The 17,530-nt window shown below is 45.6% G+C and overlaps 1 protein-coding gene across 1 annotated transcript in view; it reads left to right on the top strand.

Annotated features, from left to right (window-relative positions):
- The first annotated feature begins 6 nt into the window (after window positions 1-6).
- PAPPA (pappalysin 1) overlaps window positions 7-17,530 on the top strand; it is a 219,355-nt gene continuing 201,831 nt past the window's right edge. Inside the window, exon 1 of the mRNA XM_039866768.1 lies at window positions 7-313. The gene's annotated coding sequence lies outside the window, so the exon portion shown is untranslated. The remainder of the gene's footprint in view (window positions 314-17,530) is intronic.

Below are 17,530 nucleotides of genomic sequence, written 5' to 3'. Positions count from 1 at the left end.
CCCCCGCGCCCCGCCGCCGGCCCGGCCACCTGCGCCACCCGGGCGGCCCGCGGCCGCCGCGCCTCGCCGCCGCCGCCGCCGCCGCCGCCGCCGGGCGGTGCCTGGGAAGCCGTGCGCGTCCCCCGGCGGCGGCAGCAGCGGGAGGCGAGGGGCGCCGCCGAGGAGCCGAGCCCGCCGAGCCGGGCGCTCTATTTCAGCGGGCGAGGCGAGCAGCTGCGCCTGCGGGCCGACCTCGAGCTGCCCCGGGACGCGTTCACGCTGCAAGTGTGGCTGCGAGCGGAGGGGGGCCAGAGGTCTCCGGCGGTGATCACAGGTAGGCGACAGTGCCTTAGCGGGCGCTGCACCGTCCCCGCGGCCCCAGGGGCGCACGGGTGCCTGGGCGCGGGTGGCGGGCTGGTCTGGGGCTGCCGGGTGTGTCTGCGCGGGAGCCGCCCCGCCGGAGGCGAGCAGGCACCCCGGGCGAGCTTCGAGACTCGCTTTGCCCTATCTGCAGAATGGGCGCTTTCAGAAGGCGTAGCCACCTAACCCCTCCAGGAGGAGCCCAGGGAGCGCTCCTGTCAGGGAGACCCGCAGTCAGTACCGGGGAGCCTCAAGCACGTAAACCGTGCTCGGGATGGTCGGAAGTACTGTCCCCGTTTGACATGGAGGGGAGGATGGCCCAATTGGGATGTATGTGAAAACAGGCTAAGAGAGTTTCTATTTCTTAGATTTTTTAATGGAGGTAACCCCACTTCACGTGACCCCATTACCCTGAAGCCTGCAAGGAGGTTGTTGTGATCGCCTGGACTTAGAAGTCCTTGCGGTGCCCCAAAGTTGCTCTCTGCTTGATGTCTGTCTCTGGGATTCAGCCCCTTCCTCCCAGCCCAACACACATACACAACCATCCATCCTATGTCATCGCTTTTAAAGACTGTTGCCTGCTACTCAGGGCTGGGGCAAGACCTTACTAATGCACACTCGGACAGTCTTCCGCGACTTCGCTGCGAAACGGGGCGCTTTTCTCATTTGGGACTTTTATAGTCCGTAATGAATTTGAGTTCTCCCTCCTCACCCTCCCTCTCTCTCCCCTTCGCTGTTCCACAGCAAAGCCCTCAGTGAAACCGGACACTTTGCGAGGGTTGCAAACCTTAGGAATGGTCCAACATCCATTTTTCCCCGTCTAAATTAATTTGTGGCAATGCCTTTAATAAAACTGGGGGGCAGAGGTGGGGCGGTGCTGGAGGATAGAAGAAAAGTTTTGCCTCTTCTGGCCGGGAGATTCCCTTCCTGCACACTCTTGACATGTCCTAGGACATCTTAAAGTGAGTAGGGGTTCCCCCTTCGCTGCGGCCAAGATCGTGGGGAGGCATTTTGCGATCCCACTCCCTTACACACACACACACTTTCTTAGAAGGGAAAGCTCTGAGCCCTTCGGGCACTTCTGCTCCTGTCTGTCTCGGGGTGGACTTTCTCCAACGTTGCGCTGACTTTGTCTTATTTACATAAAGTCCATGTCGGGGCACCTAAACTCTGCTGCTGTAACAAGAATGTGACCCCAAAGCTCCCGCTTTCCGCTACCAAACCGAGAGCAAGAAAATGACTTTCCCCCACATATGACGTCATCGCATGCTATTTTTTTCTTTCTCTTTTTTTTCTCCCCAGGAAGGAGAGGGAAACTGAGCTCATTCACTTTTAGCCCCCAAGCCCTAGTCACCCAGAGCAGGGTATAATGTAGGGTAGAGGAAAGAGGTTATTCATAATAGCAATGATGATGATAATTCAGGACCGTGGTGTGTTTACTTCTCTTTCGGAACATAGGAAAAGCAGAGATTGTAGCGTCGAGATGAATTTTTTAAAAAACGAGTAGATCTTTTTTCCCCCTTGTGTTTACCTGTCATAACCAGTGATTTGGAAGGCTTTCCCTCCAGAAGGGAGAGCCCAGGATTATATAGGTCTCATCAATGAAAAGGTAGCAAATGCATTTTTAAAAATATATATATGTATATGTGCGTGTATTTATGTGTGTGTACATATATGTATATATGTATATATGTGTATGTATATCTATATGTGTGTATATATATATATACATGTGTGTGTGTGTGTGTGTATATATATATATATATATATTTATATATATATATATATAAAAACACCTGGGATTCCACGAGAGCCTGCTTTAGAAATGTCTATAATTCAGACAAGGAGCCTCTCTCCACACGCGCTCTCTTGAGCACTCAATTCACTCTCTCACACAAAGATTGTGCAGTAAAATACTTTAATTGGATGGGGGGACGTTAGGTTATTATTGCTTGTATAAAATGCCTGGTCCATTTTATGTGTGGAAATAACATTCCTCTCAAAAAGAAAAAAAAAAAAAAAAAAAGGCACTGCTGTCGCGTAGCACCAGAAAGCTAGTTGCTTTTCTCCAGAGGATACTGGTGGATTTTTCCCCCCCTCCCCTGGTTGAGTCTGAGCCAGATTTGGCGGTGTGTAAACACCTGGCCCTGAGCCAGAAAAGACTCATTCTATGTATCCTCCACACCGTAGAGACTGTTGGACTAAAAAGAACCTGCTTCTCCTTGAATTAAAAAGCAAACAAACAGTGGTTCTTTGCAGAAGCACTTTTTCAGCTTCTCCCTTCATGTAAGTTTGGGCTGGGAGAGGCAGGGGCAAGACGGGCAGCAGGGGTGCTGATGCCAAGTCATGTCGTTCCGCTGCCTGTGACCTCCGGTACCCAGTTTGCTGCCTGACCTCTGCTGGCTCTTTTCCTCTGGGCGTTGCCACTTTCGTAGGAATCCCTGGTCACCTATCTTGAGAGAGCAGGCATCTCTCAGCAGGGACCATGCTGCTATTTCAGGCAGAGGGTTGCTGCCTTGCTGTCAGGCCAGGCTGCCTTACATCACTCTTTGCTGCAGGATTCAATTGGGTTTCGTAAAGGTCTAATTTTACGGTGCTGTTAACCAGGTCTGTCGTCTGGCAGAGGCAGGCCTTGCCGCTCCTGGTAGGCGGGCTGTGCTCCCAGATCTGTCCGGGATGCTATTTCTGCCCCAGTTCAAACTTCACTGACACCAGTTCAGACAGGCGATTGGAGAGGCGGGAGGAAGGAGTGAAGAAGCAGTTTGCTTCTGAAGCTCAGAAAACATGCCTTTTATTTTTCCAAAAGGGAAGGAGAGAAAAAATGTATATACACACATACATACATACATTTATATATATACACACATATATATTAATAAATATAAAAGGAAAGGCTTGTGCAGGCAAAAACAAAGCTAAAGTTAGAAAGTGCCTGTGTGCAGGATTCTCTGGATGACAATGGATGGTCTTTAGTATTGAAGAATCCTTTAAAGATACTGGGATAAGTGTCCTCAGAGGTTACCTCAGAGGTTACTCTGGCCGAATAGAGAGAAACACAGAGAGCGGATGAGTATGTGCTGGATGACACAGATCCTCAAAGGCAGGAACAACGATTTGATCCCCAGCATCCTGACTTCCAGTCCTTACTCCCACACCCCTGAGAGAACGCTTCTAATAAACACCATCACCTCTCACCCCTCACAGACCCACCACCCAGGTGCAGCCTTCAGCCTTCATGCCCATAATTTGGGCTCTCTTTCAAGTCCGGGGGTGGGGGAAACTCTCTGACACATCCCTTTGATTTTGTGCCATACCAGGCAGGATCCAGACCCCTGCCCCTCATCACCAAGTGCCCCACCCCACCCCCAGGCCCTCCAGTTTGAAAGAGAAAGAAGGAAAAGGAAACAATAGGCTGAATTTGCTCCCTGGAGCAGAGGCCCTGAGCAGCAGTTAATCTTGTTAAAGTTTCTCCTGACCTGTTAGATAAGTGAGTTGTGGACCCCACAAGTGCTGCCCTCCTCCCACCCTCGCCCCTTAGGGATCTGCACTCCCTGCAGAAGAAAGGGATCTACCTGAACCCCATCCAATCGCTCTGCTTGCTATGCTTTCTTCCTTTGTTCTAAATGTTGGACTATTGAGTTTGCTGACGGCTCCGAAGAGTCTTTTTCCCCCTCCTTTCTATAGTCCCCACTTCCTGCTACCCGCCCCAAAAGACGGCCTGCGTTTACCTAATGTCAGCATTGCTGTAATGGGGAGGCTAAGTTTCAAGGAGTCCACACATTAACACCAGCCTCCCCCAACATTTGTAGTCAGTCATACCTGGGTTCTAAAATATTGCAATGGTTGGAAGCCAGCTTTAGTAGTCAAGTTGCCTAAGTGGGAATCTACCTCTGCCTCTAACTGGCTGTGTGACCTTGAGCAAGCTAGTTGACTCCTCTGGGCTTCAGTTTCCTCATCTACAAAGCTAGGATGGTATGGGCACCTAGCCATTCAATGAGCTCATATACGGAAAGGACTCAGAACAGGATTTGGTGTATAGTTAGTGCTCAGTAAACTTCACTCTTGCTATTGGACATGATTTTCCAACGATCTCAGTCTTGACTTTATGGACTGAGGACACTTAAAGGCAGGAAGGAAACCAGCTGTTCCAGGATGCCTCCAAGGTGCCAGGCACTATACTAGGTGCTTGCTTTGTGCCTGCACGGGTCGCTCTCACAACCACCCTGAGAGGTGGGCATCCTCGCCTCTACAAATGAGGAAACAGAGTCAGAGAGAGTTGAAGTGACTTTCTTCAAAGTCTCCCAGGCTATTGGGAGAGCAGAGCGCAGATGTGAACTTGAGTCTCAAGTGTTTGTTTCCTCTTCAGCAGTGTTTTTGGAGAGAGAAAAAAAAAAAGACTTACTGCCTTCCTTAGTCTTGCTGCACAATGTTCTCATCCCTTTCTGTCTCTCTGTGTGCTGACCATCCACCTACAGATTAAAGGGGGCAGATAATACATGTAAATCTCACGTGGAACCCTGGATTTGACGTAGCAGCTCTGTTTTTCTTTAATGCCAGATTGTCAGGCAGACCGGGCTTGGAATTTCTGTTGCCAGTTACTTGCTATCTGATTTGAATCGAGTCACTTCATTTTTCTATCCCTTGGTTTGCTCATCTGTGAAATGGGCATAATGAGATCAGGATATTGCAATAAAATAAATATGCAGAAAGTACCTGGCACAGTTCCAGCTCATATTAGGGACTCAGTCAACAGTAGCTGAGTCTAGTAAGTAATCACATTCTGTTTTCCAATTTGCTAGTTTGACCTTCAGAAAGTGGAGCCTGTTTATGCCCTGTTAAGACTTCCCCTCTTGAATTTCTGGGAGTCCATCTAATTGACAGATCTTGGGCAAGAGTTAGACCCCCTCAGATCCCTTCCTTGTACTTTGATTTCCTCTTCTGTGACCTACTTGGATGACCCCTTGGTGGTAAGAGCCAGAGGAGGTCTAGAACCACAGAACCCATAAATAGGAAAACCAGTAAATTCAAGTGGGGAGCATACACACCCAGGAACAGAAGCCAGACGATGGTCACAGTGGAGGCCAGGTCACAGTTCTACTGTCACATGCCTCTTGCCCCTTCCTCAAATGCACCCCAACTTCCATAATCCCCCAAACAGCCATTCACCGTGGAGAGATGGGGTGACGGAGGCTATATCACCCTTGCCCCTCTGCACAGAGGAAGGAAAAGTGAAGCTAGAGGCTTGGGACTCAGACGTGTGGGTTGTGCATGGGCAGCCCGGGCATGGACTGGGTCAAGCAGCTCAATGTGTAGTAGGAAAACTGAGAACCAGGGTCACACAGGAGCCAAGAATTAAACTATATTCACAAACCACCCCCTATCAAAGGGGCTGGAGAGATCATTGGGCCCAATTGTTCCCATCCCTGGCAACACTTAGGGTCACCAGCTTTGAAAACATCTCAATGCTTAGGCTGCATCCCAGGGATTCTGAGGTCACGGGTGTGAGGTTGGTCTGGACCCTGGTGGTTTTCAAAGTTTTCTCAGGTACTGTGTGTGGAAGGACCATCAGTGGAGAAAATCACTGATCCAGTCTGATGTCTCCCTACTTTGCAGGTAGGAAAACTGAGGCCCAAAGGAGAGGTTTCATTCCGGGCTTGTTGAGCTGGTTAGTGGTTGAGGCTTTAGAGAAATTTAACTGTCCCAGTTCTGAGTTGCCAAACACCAGGAAGGAGCCTTCTCCCATTGTCTCTTCTCCAGCTCACCCCCAACCCCTAGGCGCCCTGGCCATGACATTCTATTTTTCCAGAGCTATTCCTGTGTGTGAAGCCATGCCCTCTTTTTTGGGGGCTGCCCTGAAAATGCTGACATTCCTGTGGGGGCTAACACATTGGGTTCTATGCATCCTATTTTAAATGAATCTCTTCAAGGGCTTGGGAGGGAATCCTCTCTGAGCAAGAACAAGGGATATTAAAAAAAGGGAAGCTCAGCTCTAAGGCATTTCCCCTTTGTCCTGGGCTAGTCCTGTGGGAGGGGTTATGTTCCTGATATTTCAAACCCCCCTCACCTTTTGATCGCTCTGAAACCAGCACTGGCTGCAGACATCTCAGATGAGGGAGGGTAAAGAGCCCAGGTAGGGAGACCCCCTCTACAGGCAGTTTGTGCCTTGTCTACCTCAGCTGGGAGCTCAGAAATTTAGATGTCTTTTCCCTTCTCACCTGCTACCCCTTCCTTGGAATTTAATTTTCTTTCCCTCAGTGTCCCCTTATCTTTCTTCTTGTTGTGCTAAGGGCTCCGTGTCATGCCTTGATGCACTTACCAGGAATGCTCAACTGAGAACTGACTGTGGATTTCGGCCCTTTAGCTCTTTCTAAGACCTGAAACTGGGACTCAGGAGCTCTGAGTTCAAGTCCTGGCTCAGCCTCCTCTGAGCTGTGTGTCTTGGGGCCTCTGGCTCAAACATTGGGGCCTCAGGGGAGAGGGATTCAGGTGTGGTTACACTCAACATCCCTGTCTCGCAGGTTGTCACAGGAACCAGGTGAGACAAGGGCCACAGCAGTTCTTGGCCAAGGTCAGAACTCGGTCCACTTGTCAACAGTAGTAATAGGAGCCAGCAAGTGAGAGATGTGAGGGATTTTTGTAATCAAGGTCATTCCTGGATAGGTGCCTTTATTGTTATTCACACTGCAAATGATAAATAGTGATTCAGTTAGCAAATCTTTTGTTACCTGTGACCTCACTGGAGTCCTTTGATGTTGGGACTTTACAGATCTTCCAAAACTACCATTTACCCTGTGACTTTGACAAATTAATTAACTGTCCCTCTCTGGGCCTCAGTGTTCTCAGGGTGCACAATGAGGGATAAGGATATCATAGGGACTCTTAAACTGTGCCCCCACAATTTTATGGAGCCACTAGGGAGAGGCTGAAGGGGAGGTCTCTGCCTCCCCCCACCTTCTCTTGACCTTATTCTGATTACATTGTGAGTCTGTCTACAAGATTCCATTTGAAAAAACGTTCAAGATCCTTAATTACAGAATTTGAATGGACATGGACTAAATTGAGGGAATTATTGTTAATTTTGTCAGGAGCGATAACGGTATGTATTTTTAAAGATCTCAATCTGTTAGAAATGCATACCGAAGTATTTATGGGTAAAATGATGTTCTGTCTGTTTTGTTTGTTTAAAAATCTCCGGAAAAACAAAAGAAAACAAAACAGGATGTTGAGTTGGGGGTGTAGACGAAAGAAGACTGGCAACCTGATAACATTGTTGAAACCGGGTAATAGGAATATCGGGCTTCTGTACATTTTTGTCTTTCCCTCTGTGTGTAATTGAAGAGTTCCATAATTAAAAGTTTTAAATTATAAAAGAGTTTGAGAGCCACAGGAAGAGTTAAAGTCTTAGGTTCCTGTGTGTTCGGTGAGCTTCTGGTTTTCCAAGTACAGAGGTGACACTTGGAGAGGTTTCAGGCCTCTCCCAAGGTCACACAGAGATTAATTGAAAGAACACACTCTGGGCTTCAAACACTAGGAGCTTCCTCTGTCCGCCTCCCTGCACACCTGCAAACTCAGGTGACTGATTATCCTGGAAGAGATGGGGGGAAGGAAAAAAAGGAGGAGAGCCTTAGGAGGGGCATATAGAAGGGGCAAGTGGAGACTTGCTGGGCAATAAGAAGCTTTTGAGTGAGGATATTCTTTGCTGTATAGAACTGCCCTACATAGAGTGAAACATGTAGTGTCCTTGATTCTATGCACAAGAATTCCCTAGAATCTGCTAATCATTGCGACAACCCAAAACATATTGTGACGATAAACATGCACACACAAAGCACACTCACATTTCCACACACCTCTCTTTTTCGTTACTGGCTCCTTATTTCTCTCCATCTCCAATTGCCTTGGGAGCCTCCTAAAACCTTCTAGAGCCCTGTCAGAATGACCTGCAGTTGTCTAATCTCAGAAAAAATTTGACACCATCAGGAACCGGAAAAGGAGCATGTGTTTACTGAAGAAGTATTTTGTAGTGGTTGACCAAGGACTCAAGAGTCAGGCTGCCTGCGTTTGATTTCCTGACCCTCCCACCTGCCAGTTGCATGACCTTGGGCAAGTTACTTAATATCTCCAAGCTTCACTATTCCCATTCGTAAAATGCGGATAGCACTGGCTCCTACTTCATAGGGTTGTTTTGAAGATTAACTGAGCCTCCATGTGGAAAATGCTTAGTAATGGAATCTGGACCATGGGTAAGCACCCAGTAAACGTTAACTCATATTGGTATTATGTGTGCCTTGCCACACATTATTTCGCATTCTCTCAGTTGCACTGTTAGACGTGCAGGAGTTGCCTTTCCCTCCCTTACCACTCAGGAAAGACTTATTGCTGTCATCTTAACATAAAACAAATATTCAAATGAAAGACAATAAACACTCTTGTTCATATTACAAAAGCAATGAGTGCTCTTCACAGAAAATCTAAGAAATGTAGTTAAAAACAAGAGACAAAGTAAAATTTGACCATACCCACATGCAATAGGTATTTATCGAGTGACTGCTATGTACCAGGTAGAGTTTTAGACCCTGAGCACAGAGCAGTGAACACAAGGAGAAAAGGCCCCTCCCTACCTTTGAGACTTTATACTGGAGGAGGATAAGAGGGGAAAGGTGAGGAGAGAGGATAAATGAATGAGCAAATATATGACAAATGAGCAAATGAACGACAAATATAATGTCAGGTGCATGTTTAAGAAGAAAGATAAAGTGGAGAAGGGATATTAGGGAATGCTATATGGGGGCGGGGTTGCCGGAGGAGTAAAATCTAAAGGGGGTTGTCAGGAGGGGCAGTGATGAGCAGCGTCACTGGAGAAGAGCTCTAAGAGCAGACCCAGGGCTGTCGAAAGAAGACCACTGTGTACTGGAGAAGAAAGAGCAGTGCACTAGGAGCTATGAGATGTCCGTTTTAGACCATTCATTCATTAGCTTGCTGTTTGACTTTGGGCAATTTGCTTTATGTCTTGGGGCCAGTTTTCTTCATCTAAACAATGGGGGTAGGGAGGAATTTATCTTTGTCTTGGAGAACCTTCTAGCAGAGATCTCCAGGAATCAATAATCCTAGTCAGGACTGTCCTAAGACAAAATTGCAAAGTTAGTATTCGTTATGGTTTTCTTCCTCTTTTGGTGCATTTTTCTCCACTAGGTGGTGCCTGTGCCTGTCTCCCTCAGGGGCCAAGTGCCTACCGCTTTCTGCTTCCTCTCTCCCAGCATCATTCTCAAAAAAAAAGGACATGGTGTTCCTTCTTGCTAAGGCATCAGTGACTGGTAACAACTTAGAATGCTAATCCTCCACAGACATATATACTTTAATATTTCCCCAAAAAGCTTTGATTCAAAAAGTAAGATACCAATGGTTAGAATTTCAAAGACTGACTGAAGACATTATTTAGGGAATATTGGTACTTCCCAATAGCTGGAAGCCATTTTGTTAATAATATTGCTAATAATAGCTGCCATGAATATCAAAAAAACACTGAATGACTTTGCTAGTGATCACTTAGTTGGCTAATGGTTAGATTACTCAAAATTCATATTTCTTACTGTGCAAAGGCCATTCCGGGCTAGTTCCTAGACATCAGAGTAAGTCGCTGGCCTTTTAGTCTTGCTCATCATTTTAATCAGATCATTTCATGATTAAAATAGTAAAACGCTGGAGTCTGCAGCCATTGGTTAGTCTGCTTTCCTTCCTGGAACCCCCAGTACTATTACCTATGAAATACATAGTGCTCCCTCAATCTTCACCTTTCTCTCTCTCTTCCTGCCCCTTATACCTACAGCATTTACTTTGGCCACTTATATTTTTCTTTGAAGAAAAGAAAGAAAATTTGTGTTCCGGTATCATTTGCCACAAACCCTGTGTCCGTAAAACCTGAAAGATGGATATGTCCCATATCCATCTTTCTTTAATTTCTGTTGCTCTATAAATACAAAATGTGGCTGGGCAGAATATGACTAAATGTGATTGTGTGGAAGGGGTTATTTCTCCCAATGAGATTGGAGATCTTTCAGCTACAAAGGCTGATGAGAAAATAGAGAAAGATAGGATAACCAGCCAGTCAGGAACAAGTAAGCCTTGCTCTAAGAGATAGGTGCAAGTACACAGACAGAAAGCATAAGAAATACAGATTGTATTCTGTTCTGTGAATTAACATTCAAGTAAGTCCAAAGAACCAAGGTGTGTGAGAATCAGAAGCTCTCATCTAGACCATTTCATAGATGAGGAACTGAGGGTTGGTGACAAAAAGTGGCTCACCCAAATCAGTGACCAAGCTGGATAAGATTCCCTTCAAATTCCACATGTCCAAAGCTGAACCCTCTTTCCTCTGAAATGCCTTGTGTCCTCATCTAGTGTCACCTACTCTAGATAGATCATCCACCGTATTCAGTCATTCGTCCATTCCTATCTATCCTGCCTTCTTGACATTTTTATAGCCAATTTCTCTTAGCTTAGGCTCTCTGCATTTCTGATTTTTACTCTTTCCCTAGTATTATAATGCCCACTTCTCTGAGCCTCAACCCCTGTATCCCCTTCAACCTATCCTTCAACATTCAACTGTCATCAGATCTTTCTAAAATGCAAACTTTAGCCAGAGGCCCTTCAATAGTGCTGGAATTATCTGCAGTACTCCCGGATACCTTATGCTTTTCCACCTCATTTTCTTTACTTGGTGTGCCTCCTATATTCCAAAGACCTGTTTTGCAGAACACCTAAGCCTCTATAGGGTTCTACTCAAAGTTCCCCTCTTCTGGGAAACCCTCCCTGACTCCTCTCCAAGTATAACTGGTTCCCTACCTTCCTTATTCATCTCCACTGTACCCTCTACACATGTATATCGAAAGACCTGGAATTCTTTCTCTCACATTTAATTGTGTGCATATTTGAGGTCATCCTAACTTCTTCACTGCCTAGCAGAGCACCTAGCTCATAGAGGACTTATATGTATTTTTCCTTAATGCACACATGACTGCATAAGAGAACCAGCTAAATATCTGATGATTCTGGAAGAAAGATCTCAGGAACCTTAGGCATGTTGCATTACGTAACCAAAGCACATGACCTACCCCCGTGCGTCACACTCAAAAACATTACACAGTGGTTAATTCCATTTCCCCTTGAGCAAAGAAGTCAGAAGGGAAAAGAAATCTGGTCTTCCAAAACAGAGAGGGGAGGGGACAGTGTATTTAAATGCCTCCTCAACTCCCATTTCGGCCTTTTTAATCCAAGTCACATTTTAGCCTCGGTCTTCCCCTCTCACCCCTCACCTGTTAGCAAAGCATTTGTTTTGTGTATAGACTGCAGCACATAATCCTAAGCTTTGCTCTCCTCTCAGATTTCCTTTCTCTCCCTTATCGGGTTCCTATTGGACCTCGAGTGTCCTGGCAGTCGTATCTGTTGCCTGGGTTTTCATCCTTTTCTCTCCTTCTTGTGGGGTGGGGATGGGAGGGCTTTCTGTCTGTTCCCTTTGATCTTGTGAGACCTTGTGGTGACCTCAGGATCTGGAACCCTCTATTCACTGTTTATATACCCTTGGGGAGAGTATGCATTCTCAGCAGTAATAACAGTAATAAAAGCTGTTAGCTTATAATGAGCACTTACTATGTGCTGGCACTATGCTGACTGCTATACTTTGAACCCTCTCAGTTAGATTGAGAAAGTTACAGGACTCATTGAAGGCCCCACAGCTAAAAGGTGGTGGAACTGGGGTTCAAATCCAGGATATTTTAATTTTTCTCTATCCGTAAGGCCTAGCACATTGCTTGGAATGTAGCATTTGTCCAGTAAATGTTCCATGAGAGGATGAATATATGGAAGGAAGGAAGAAGGGAAGGAAGGAAGGAAGGAAGGAAGGAAGGAAGCGAAGGAAGCGAAGCGAAGGAAGGAAGGAGGGAGGGGTGAGTGGAGGAGGGGAGGAGGGGGAGAAGAGAGAGTATTATGATATTATTTAATGAAAATGAATGAAACATATGTCATCGAAATGAAGGAATGAATGAATGGAAATGAATGAATGATTTAGTCGAAATGAATGAAAATGAATGTGAATGAATGAATGTAATGAATGAAGGAATGAAATGGTATTTGTAAAGATGTGAACGATGATGTTGCGATGATGTAGATGCGGAGGGCAGAAAGATGTGAGATAATGGAATGAAATGAAATGAAATGAAAATATTGTTGTTATTGTTTGTTGTTGTTGTCGTTCGTTTGTCATTGTCATTGTTTGTTGTGAATATGCCGAAATGACATATATATATATTATTATTATTACATACATATGGCGATTTGCGTCCCACCCATGATCCAGGAACGAGCACGATGGTACGATTACGATGAATGATGGCGATGATGATGATAAACCCGATGCACCATCTAAAAGAGATTGGCTAAGAAATCTCTGATATGCAGAATTTATTTCATTTGCAGGTGACTTTTCAACAAAAAGACCATTTACATCCACGAGAGCATTTCCCACCTTTAAGTAGTCCATAGGGAGATATACACTTATTTCAAAGACACTCTTTGCCAAAAACGTTTCCAGATTTCTCTTTTGGGAATCAGAGCCTGGGGCATGTTCCCCCAGATATGCTCAACTGAGACATTATCACCCTCTGAGGAAGGCCCTGGTACATTCTGAGCCAAATCTGAGATGTGCGTAGGTGATGGTGCTGCGTGAACTATGGGGTTCCGAGTAGAAGAATGACTGTGGAGTAACAAGGCTGATTTGTGTTGTGCTCTCATCGGAGCTGATGAAGCCTCTGTAGAGCTAGCATTAAGCTCTCAGGATGACGCCTGTACAGAACAGCCCCACTGGGCTGATTAGGTCTGATCTGCTAAAAACAAATAAAACATCTTGTTCATCCCTTTCCCAAATTCTAAAGCTAGAACGATGTTAGTCTGCTTTATCAAATCTGCTCAACTTACAGATGGAGAAACTGAGGTCCAGGCAAGTTAACTTGTTAAATTTAGCTAAGTTGAGTAAGCTTAAGCAACAAGTTGGGAGCAAAATTGAAAATGGGATTCAGGTCTCTTGACTCCCAAATCAGTGCTCTTTCTACTGGATCCCGTCGTTTTCCTTTATAGTGTGGGATGACAGTTACATCTGTGGGTTCACAGTAGTGAACTTATTAGAAAACATCCTATAGCTGTTGAGTTGCTTTTCTTAAGCACTTCTTATGTGCCCCGCATTTGTCCTGGGCATCCTGTGAGGTTCAGTAGGAAATGGCAGTGTGTTAGGAGAGGTAAATCTCCCTTCCTACCTTCCATCCTTCCTTCCTTCCTTCTTTCCATCCATCCGTCCATCCTTCCTTCCATCCATCCATCCAATTAGATAGTTATCGAGAAGTCTTTATGTCTTTGTGTATTACACATTGAGCTAGGATAGGGGGACTGAGAATAAGAGCAGGGCACAGTTCCATCCCTCAAGGAGCTCCCAGTCCTAGTGGCGGAAGCAGAGTAGTAAACAGATACATGACATCATGGTAACTGCTATAACTAAGCAATTAACAGAGTCCTAGGCAGGCACAGAGGCAGAAACACTGTGTTGTTGAATACTCGTGTTTATTATGGGGGCTAGAAAGTGCTCTGAGATTTCAGAGGCATAAGAGGTTCCTTCCACTTGGAAGAGTTGGGGAGTTGTTTATGAAATAAGTGGCATAGTACGTGTATGGGATGTCTGCCTTGTCTTGCATGTGGATATATCATGTGCGTCATTTAAAATGTAGAACCATCGATCAACTTAGAAAAATAAACACTTTTGATTCATGTCTCAGCCAAGGACGTTGACCCAGAGTACCTTTTAGGAGCATCACAGTAGGAAATGATTGGATGATCCGATACATCGCCATTTGAATCGAGGCCAACAGCCTCTTATATCCCTCATGGCGTTTATCACTCTGTCATGTTTGCCTTCAAACTTGTCTGTCTCTCCCCACTTGCCTCCAATCTCCTTAGGAGCAGAGACCATTTCTGTCTTCATCTCTGCTTTATTCCTACCCTTAACACGTTACCGGCTCTGCTGGTCGGTGCTTGGTAAACTTTGGTAAATGAATTGGAGATGGCTCTAAATAAGGGAGAGACGAGGTGACTGAAAGTGAGTGCTGTGAAGGAAAGGTGCTTTGAGAAAAGACCTCATGGGCCTTAAGAAGGCCCAAGCAGTGAAGGCAAATGTTATGAAAGGCATTAGCCGTTAGATATGGCCCTGGTCTCTCAGAGCTGACCAGTTACAGGTATGTATTCTTACCACTTTTCTCTGTCACTCTGTCTCCCTTCTTTCTGTTGAGCCAGTGTACCATTCTATTGGTTTTTAAGTCCTTTCCGCCCACATTTTCTCTTAGCTTCTCCAACCCCATCCCTGGAGAGAGCTGCCACAGAACCAGGTGTAACCGTGTGGGATGCACCATGCTCCTCCTGCAGTCCTCACCAGCGCCATGGAGACCTCCCAGAGGATGTGAGAGCAGAATGATGGCAGGAATCGTGTCTGCCATGCTCAGTGCACCTTCCCAGTGCCTGACACACTGCAGGGGTTCAGCAAATATTTGTGGGTGGGTTTCTGGATGAATAAATGCTGTAAATTTACAGTGCATCTGGATTAGTCTCCTCAGTTCACAAATGGAGAATCTGATGTCCAGAAGGGGCAAGGAAATTATCCCAAGTCCCGTCTCAGATTAGTGACAGAAAAGGACTAGAGCCCGGTTATCCTCTTTTTTCTATCCAGCTATATTGTCCTTGGATTTGGGCCCAGCTCTCTTGAATTTGGTCACAGAGATTTCAGATCATTGGACCCTGCAGTTGGATAGGACCCAAACTATCCTTTTACAACTGGAAAGTCTAAAGTCCAAAGAGGGGAAAAGATTTGGCCAAGGCCCCACAGTGAGACAGTGACAACAACAAGGCTTCCAAAAGTCTCTCTATGTGTCTCTAGGTAGTTAACAGATAGATGGCGTCTACCTGACACGTTGAGAGATGCAGCAGTGAGAAGACAGAGCAGGTTCCTACCCTCATGAACTCTCAGTTGAGGATTTTGAAGCAGCAGACGTACAAGCCACTGGGAGACGTGTGTGTCTGGAGGTGAAGGCAGCCCAGGTCATGGAATCTGGATTTCAATCTAGATGAGATCAGGAGTTGTCAGAAAGTTTCAAACAAGGAAGTTACAGTATCTGGCGTAGGTTTGTCAGGGGTCTCTCTGACCTCAATGTGGAGAATTTATAGGGTGAGACAAGTGTAGAATCTGTTATACCATTGTCACGGTGTGAATTGATTGTAGATGTTGTTATTTTAGTTACGACTTCGTATTTTGGTTAATATCATTAGGTTCTATTTCCTTACTGTTACCATTACCAACTGAAATACCTGGCTAGCACTGTATTTTAGTTCTATAGAATCGGGGTGGGGAAGGGTCTTGTTCTTTGGTCCAGGGGGACTTGAACATATTGTGAACTCCAGGATATTTACTGTAAAAATTTTAGCCTGTACAAATTTTTCTGAGTAGAGGGTGCAAAGTTTTCATTAGTTTCTTAAAGGGGTCTGTGGCCCCCAAATGATGATTTTAATGCAGAAAAGCAGGGGGCCTAAGAGGTCATTTCCTGAAGCCTATTCCCAGCTTTAAAATCTGAACACACTAGGAGATCTGTGAAAATGAGAATGTTGATGTTGAATTGTCATATCAGTCTGAGGAATTGCACTTTCCTTCATCTGTACCCTTGTTGGAGTAAATAGAATTTGGGACGTTTTTCCCTCTGAGGACAAGTTAGTTTATTCCTTAGAAATATAATCTACAACTTTGTTTATTCAAACTCTGGTCTCTGAGTTTCTCTGAGTTTTAAAATTGGCAAGTTCACTTCAAATGTGGTCTGAGGTGGTCCTGACCATAATTATTCACTGTGGACTTTACCCATGAATCTGTGAACCCAAATATCCATCCACTTTTTCATCCATCCAACCATCCACCCACCTATCCGCCCTCCCTCCCTCCTCCCCCACTTTTTTCTTCCCTCTGATCCATCCATTCAACTATCGGCCCTTTCATCTCTCTACCCTTCCATCAATTCATGCTCTCATCCATCTGCCCTTCCATCCATGTAATCTTCTAGGCTCTATGCTAGGGGTGGGGCAAGAGTTAGGAAACTCCGATGCTTATTCTTATGCCACTGTGAGTCCTTGAAAAAAGTCCCTGGGCAACCTCCATTGAACCCTTTGCTTCTACTAGAGTACTAGTGTGAAAACCCCAATTCAGAAGTTGAAAACTACTTTGAAAAAATTAACGTGGTCTGCCTGCATAGCTGTATAATTATAAGTAGTCCGGTAGTGCTCTGAGTCTGGGTCTAGACTACTGGAGGCTCCTTTATCAACACTAATATTTTAGATCAATAACGGCTTCTACCCTTAGGTCAGCAGGTGGTGGGAAACCAATAGCAAAAGTGAAATAGAGGCAGGGATCTTTGGGAAAGGCTTCATAAAGGGAGCAGAGAAGGGAGCTCACAGTTACTTGACTCCTGGGACTCCCTTTGCCCATAGCCCCCAAATCCCTTGTATAGAGATTCTGAGCCTTCATGATCCTCGTGTGCCCCTGGATGCATGATGTAGCAGGAAGCCCTCGTAGCATGGGGTTGTTTCAGTTTCCGAAGCATTTTCGACATGTACCTATCATATTCCCCCTCGCCTTGTAAAACAAGCATTTTCATTTAATACAGTGAAGTCTTTGTATTCTCAACAACAAACACATGGTCTAAAGCTCGCAGACACAACCTGCCTTTTTCTCCAACACCCTCCCCTCCCCGAACCCACTCTGTTCGCCCTCACAAAGTCCAGTGTCAGCAGAAATATCTGTTTACAAACAAGAGCTCTGAGAGAACAGTATCAGGAGCTCAAACAAACCTCTCAAACATGCTCTCAACTCTGTCCTTGGAGTCCTTGTGAGCAGTGTGTGTCACTGGCAGCAGCTTTCGTGGAAGGCTTCCTGCCTTTCTGTCTTTCCATTTGTCTTCGTGTCTGGCTTCCTCTGTCTCTTTCTACGTATTCATTAGAACCATGAGGAGCCTGGACTGGAGAAGCAGTTGGGTGCTGGCTTGAGCCTTATGGATATCTGGAAAACAGAGCCCAGCCAGAGAGTTGTTTGCAAACAACAAGACAGACCCAGACACATCCA

Source organism: Pteropus medius, unplaced genomic scaffold, assembly GCF_902729225.1.
Source record: "Pteropus medius unplaced genomic scaffold, Ma_sr-lr_union100, whole genome shotgun sequence".
Taxonomy (NCBI): Eukaryota; Metazoa; Chordata; class Mammalia; order Chiroptera; family Pteropodidae; genus Pteropus; species Pteropus medius.
The sequence above is the reverse complement of the archived record's forward strand: the minus strand, read 5'-3'. Positions and strand labels throughout refer to the sequence as shown.